Source organism: Macaca mulatta, chromosome 10, assembly GCF_049350105.2.
Source record: "Macaca mulatta isolate MMU2019108-1 chromosome 10, T2T-MMU8v2.0, whole genome shotgun sequence".
NCBI lineage: Eukaryota > Metazoa > Chordata > Mammalia > Primates > Cercopithecidae > Macaca > Macaca mulatta.
In genome coordinates, this window is record NC_133415.1 from 38,323,559 (window position 1) to 38,330,000 (window position 6,442).

A 6,442-nucleotide genomic window follows, 5' to 3' on the forward strand; every position below is an offset into this window, starting at 1 on the left:
ATAAAAAAACAGAAAAAAACCTATTTCCTCAGTAGGCTGAAAACATTGCTGGCAGCCTAGATGTTTCTTCATGTTATGTTGATAGAAGGGCTAACGTAAGAGACCAATGGCCTGGAGAAGCAGAAGGGTTAATGCCTCAAGATAACATGACTTTAACCAACTCTTTCCCCAAACAGACGCCGCAAGTTCAAGCGTCGGGCTCGTAAAAACTTCTCTGATTAAAAAATACTGTTTTACTTGCTAAAAAAAGGTTTTAAGGCCCAGTTAAAAACTAACCTGCTTAAGACATGACAAAGTTAGTACATGTGCCTGTTCAGGTTTAACACAGGTTTGATCCTAGGTCTTCATTTAGAAAAGAGTTTCCAGCTGTAGAAAATGTAAAACCCTCACTGTAAGTGTATTACTTGTAATAGAAACTTGCTGGCCGGGCGCGGTGGCTCAAGCCTGTCATCCCAGCACTTTGGGAGGCCGAGACGGGCGGATCACGAGGTCAGGAGATCGAGACCATCCTGGCTAACACGGTGAAACCCTGTCTCTACTAAAAAATACAAAAAAACTAGCCGGGTGAGGTGGCGGGCGCCTGTAGTCCCAGCTACTCAGGAGGCTGAGGCAGGAGAATGGCGTGAACCCGGGAGGCGGAGCTTGCAGTGAGCTGAGATCCGGCCACAGCACTCCAGCCTGGGTGACAGAGCGAGACTCGGTCTCAAAAAAAAAAAAAAAAAAGAAACTTACTTGCTTGCTGCGCCCCTGTGTATTACACTTGCTCCTTCCAATGATAAAAGGTTTTGTAGCTACCATGGCTCGTCAGAAAACTTCCACACAAGTGTATTACATAAAACGCTATCACTCTGTCTCGCTAAAAGACCCAAAAAGTAAAAATGAAAGGGAACCCGCCCACTAATTAGTGAAAATTCTCAAAGTGGGGGATGAGGAAGGAGACCTCTACTGCTCCTGCTGCCCTCCTCCCCCCACCTTGCCTAGTTCACAAGACAGGAGGAAAGAGAGAAAGCAAAACGTTAGAAACAAACAAAAGTCAGATAAATAGCCAGACAACCTTGGCACCACCACCAGGCCGTAGGAGTTAAAAAAAAAAAAAAAAAAGTAATACTAATAACATCGGCCCCTGACCTAAACTACTTGTATTATCTGTAAATTCCTGACACTATGAAAAAAAGGGTTGTAAAACTTTTTGTTCTGTCTGTCCTTCCTTCCTTCCTTCCTTCCTTCCTTCCTTCCTTCCTTCCTTCCTTCCTTCCTTCTTTCATCCCACCTCGGCCTCCCAAAGTGCTGGGATTACTGGCGTGAGGCACCATGCCTGCTTGGCCTGAAGAGACACCTATTGAAAGTAAGACATAGAGAGCTCCTTGCAGTGATCTGATTGATTGCTTGACTGATTTACAGACGGCGTCTCACTCTGTCACCCTGGCAGTGGTGCCATCAAAACCAAACTCACTGCAGTGTGGACGCTCCTGGACTCAAGCGATCCTTCCACCTCAGCCTCCAGAGTGTAGTGCCTGGGACCACGGGGCATGCGCCACTGTGCCCAGATGATTTTCAATTTTTATTGTTTTATTTTTCTTTTTCCCGAGACAGAGTTTCGCTCTTGTTGCCCAGACTGGAGTGCAATGGCGCGGATCTCGGCTCACCGCAACTTCTGCCTCCCGGGTTCAAGAGATTCTCCTGAGTCTGCCTCCCGAGTAGTAGCTCGGGTTGCAGGTATGCACCACCACGTCTGGTTGATTTTGTATTTTTACTAGAGACGGGGCTTCTCCATGTTGGTCAGGCTGGTCTCCAACTCCCGACCTCAGGTGATTCTCCCTCCCCGGCCTCCCAAAGTGCTGGGACGGCAGGCGTCAGCCGCCGCGCCCGGCCTTCCTTTTCAACTGTTTTTGCACAGACAGGGTCTCATCATGTTGTTGCAACCCTTCTGCCCCGGCGTCCCAAAGTGCTCGCGTGACGGGCGTGAGCCACTGCGCCTGGACTCCGGGGAATGATTCACGACCACGACCGCTGTACTAACTATTTATTTCTTATTTATTTATTTATTTATTTATTTATTTTTTAGTATTATTATTATCTTAAAATTATTATTATTTTTTTGAGACGGAGTTTCGCTCTGGGCGAGGCGGGGCGGGGCGAGGCGAGGCGAGGCGAGGCGAGGCGTGTCGCTTTGGAAACCGCAGCACCGCCTTCTAAAGCCCCATTCCAATGCACAAAGCCCTGTTCCCTTCCCGGACTTGGAGCTGATGCCTTCCATAGCCTTGGGCTTCTCTCCATTCAGAAGCTTTTACAGGCGCAACCCCACCCAGAGGCTAGCTGCGGTTGAGGATTGGGGGTGTGCTGGGGCTGGAAAGTCGGTCCCCTATTTTTGCTAGCTCGGCCACGACATCCCCCGACCCCTATCGCTTGCTCACCCTTTCAGATCCCTTGCCTCCACCGTCTTGGAGGCTGACCTCTGACTTTAATATCTGCCTTTCTTCCTGTCTTGGGTTTGAGGAGGGGGGGCAGGAATGAGGGTGTGTGTGGGGAGGGGGTGTGGGGTGTGGACGGAGGGGAGCGTCCTAAGGGTCGATTTCGTGTCATGCCTCTTTCACCGCCACCGCCGAAGATGAAAGCAACGATCAGCTAAAGACCGCGTGTTCTCATCTATAACTGGGAACTAAATAATGAGAACTCGTGGGCAGAACGAGGGGGACCAGGGAGGCGGGAGCCTACTTGAGGGAGGAGGTGTGGAAGGAGAGACATCTTCAGGGAAAAACAAAACAAAACAAAACAAAACAAAAAACCAAACCACGAAAACTGTCGGGTACTGCGCTGAGTTATCCGGGTGATGAAATCATCTGCACACTGAACCCCCCAGTCAGAAGTTTACTTGTGTAACAATCTTGCACATGTCTGCTTGAACAAGACATAAAAGTTGGGGGGGGGGAGGGAGAGAGAGAGAGAGAGAGAGAGAGAGAGAGAGAGAGAGAGAGACAGAGACAGAGACAGAGAGAAGGAAACACCACCTCCTTGACCTGAGTCAGGGGGTTTCCGGTCTGGTGGCGGAACGTTCAGTGACAATGGAGTATTTTGGCCTGTTCTTTTTTTGTGCGTTTGCTATTTTTTTTTTGCTGCTGTTGTTGTTGTTGTTTTAAGACAGAGTCTCACTCAGCCACCCAGCCTGGAGTGCGGTGGTGCGATTCGGCTCACTGCAACCACCGTCTCCCAGGTTCAAGCGATTCTCCCGTCTCAGCCTCCTGAGCAGCTGGGATTACAGGCACCCACCATCATGCTCCGAAGATGTTTCTATGTTAGTAGAGACGGAGTTTCACCATGTGGGCCAGGCTGCTCTTGAACTCCTGACCTCAGGTGATCCGCCCACCTCGGCCTCCCAAAGTGCTGGGATTACATGTGTGAGCCACTGCGCCCGGTGGCGGTCCCTGTGTTTTTTTTTTCTTTTTTCTTTTTTTTTTTTTTTTTTCTTTCTTTCTTTCTTTCTTTCTTTCTTTCTTTCTTTCTTTCTTTCTTTCTTTTTTGGTAGGGAGGGACTGAGTCTCTCTCAGTCTGTCACCCAGGCGGGGGTGCAGTGGCACTCCCTCGGCTCACTGCAACCTCTGCCTCCCGGATTCCAGTGATTCTTCTTCAGTGGCTGGGATTACAGGCGCACACCACCACATCCGGCTAATTTTTGTATTTTGAGTAGAGACGGGGTTTCTCCATGTTGGCCGCACTGGTCTCGAACTCCTGACCTCAAGTGATCCGTTCTCCTGGGCCTCCCAAAGTGCGAGGACGACAGGCCTGAGCCGCCGGGATTTCAGCCTTTAAAAGTGCCGGCCCTACCACCTTTCGCTGTGGACGTTACGCTCTGAATGACGTGCCATCTCTGCCATAGGTTGACTCCCTGAGTCCCCTCTGCCATTTCACTCCATCCTGGGACGCAAGAGCGAAACTCCATCCCGCCACCTCCTCGTGCAAAACAAAACAAAACGGAACAAAACAAAACAAAACAAAACAAAACAAAAAAAGAAACTCTACACATGACCTGTAAGTGTCTGTTCCTGTGAGTGATTTCTGAGATACGGCACTGTAGACTGAACGCAGTGGCTCACGTCTGTCATCCTAGTACTTTGGGAGGCTGAGGCGGGCGGATCGCCAGGTCAGGAGATCGAGACCATCCTGGCTAACATGGTGAAACCCCGTCTCTCCAAAAAAAACAAACGAATTATCTGGGTGTAGTGGCCGGCGCCTGTAGTCCCAGCTACTCGGGAGGTTGAGGCCGGAGAATGGTGTGAACCCGGGAGGCGGAGGTTGCAGGGAGCTGCGATCGCGCCACTGCACTCCAGCCTGGGTGACAGAGCAAGACTCCGTCTCAAAAAAATAAAAAAATAAAAAAAGAAGAAAGAAAGAAAGAAAGAAAGAAAGAAAGAAAGAAAGAAAGAAGGAAAGAAAGAGGAAATGAAAGAAATGGCACTGTATCGCTATTGGGCTAGGACCCTCTCTCTTTCTGTCTGTTCCTCTCTGTCTCTCTCTGTCCGTTTCTGTCTTTCCTGTCTCTCTCACTGTGTCTGTCTTCTGTCTTACTCTCTTTCTTTGCCTGTCTGTCTGTCTGCCTCTCTCTCTCTCTCTCTCTCTCTCTCTCTCTCTCTCTCTCTGTCTCTTTCTCTCTGTCTCTCACTGTCCGTCTATGTCTTTCTCTGTCACTCTCTTTATCTGTCTGCCTGTCCCTCTCTTTCTCTCTGTCTCTCTGTCTCTCTCTCTCTCTCTCTCTCTCTCTCTCTCTCTCTACCTGTGTCTCTCACTCACTGTGTCTGTCTTCTGTCTTACTCTCTTTTTTGCCTGTCTGTCTGTCTCTGTCTGTCTCTCTCCCTCTCTCCCCCTCCCTGTCTAGTCTGTTTCTCTCTCTCTCTCGCTCTCGCTCTCGCTCTCTCGCTCTCTCGCTCTTTCTGTCCGTTTCTCTCTGTCTCTGTCTGTCGATCTCTCTTTTTCTACGTCTGTCTCTTTGTCTGTCAGATTCCCCCGTCCCAGAGAGGGCCCTGCCCCTTCCACCAAAGTGAGAAGTGCGTGCTTAGAGAGGCCGAGAGGAATCTACACAGACGGGCCTTGCCGGGCTTCCCCACTGGGTGCATGATTTCGGGAGATCGAGGCCGGGTCCCCACTTGGATGGAAGGGCCATTTGCAGACCTTTCTCTCTGTCACCTGTGATGTCCAAACTTCTCGTATTTCCCTGATAAGCTCCTCGACTTTAAAATAAACGGCTAAGGCCGGGCACGGTGGCTCATGCCCGTCATCCCAGCATTTTGGAAGGCCGAGGCGGGTGGATCACCTGAGGTCGGGAGTTCGAGGCCAGCCTGACCCACATGAAGAAACCCCGTCTCTACTAAAAATACAAAATTAGCCGGGCATGGGGGCGCAGGCCTGTAATCCCAGCTACTCGGGAGGCAGACGCAGGAGAATCGCTGGAACCTGGCAAGCGGAGGTTGCAGTGAGCCGAGATCGCGCCATTGCACTCCAGCCTGGGCAGCAAGAGCGAAACTCCGTCCCACCGCGCGCGCACACGCACGCACACACACACACACACACACACACACACACACACACACACACACGAAAAAAAGGGGAAAAAAAATAGACAAAGGAAAATTCTTCACACGTGACCCATAAGTGTGTGTTCCCACGAGTGATTTCCAAGCAATGGCACCGTAGGGGCTGAACGCGGTGGCTCACGTCTGTCACCCCAGCACTTTGGGAAGCCGAGGCGGGCGGATCAGGAGGTCAGGAGTTCAAGACCAGCCTGGCCCACGTGGTGAAACCCCGTCTCTACTAAAACTACAAAACTGAGTCGGGTGCGGTGGGGCAGACCCCTGTGATCCCAGCTACTCGGGAGTCGGAGGCGGGAGAATCGCTTGAACCTGGGAGGCGGGGGTTGCCGTGAGCCGAGATCGTGCCACAGCGCTACAGCTTGGGCTGTAGAGTGAGTGAGACTCTGTCTCAAAAATAAATAAATAAATAAATAAATAAATAGCAAGCGAGAAAGAGAAAATGAAAGAAATGGCACTGTATCACTACTCGGCTAGGACGGCGGTGATGTTCTTGTGGGGAGACACCGCGTGGGGCGATGTGTAGTGTGCGGACTCCGATCTTCGTGGTGGGATGTGGCTGCTCCGCGATTCACCGTACTGACTAGATTCATGACTGATTCACGACAGGGTGGACTTTGGGGAACACGGTTGAGAAATGGGTACTTCGGGAGCAAAATCTTGCCCCGGAACAGGAAGGGAGTGTGATGTGCACTGCTTTCCCCGTGAAATCCACGCCGTGTCCGGGAGCGTGGATGTCATGCACTAACACTCGTTCAGGGATTGCCTCTCTGAGGTCGTGGGTCTGGAGTCCACTCTGACACGCTAATGACCGCACTTGTGTCTTTGGTAGCTCCCACCTCCACCCCTGGCGTCCTCCACGC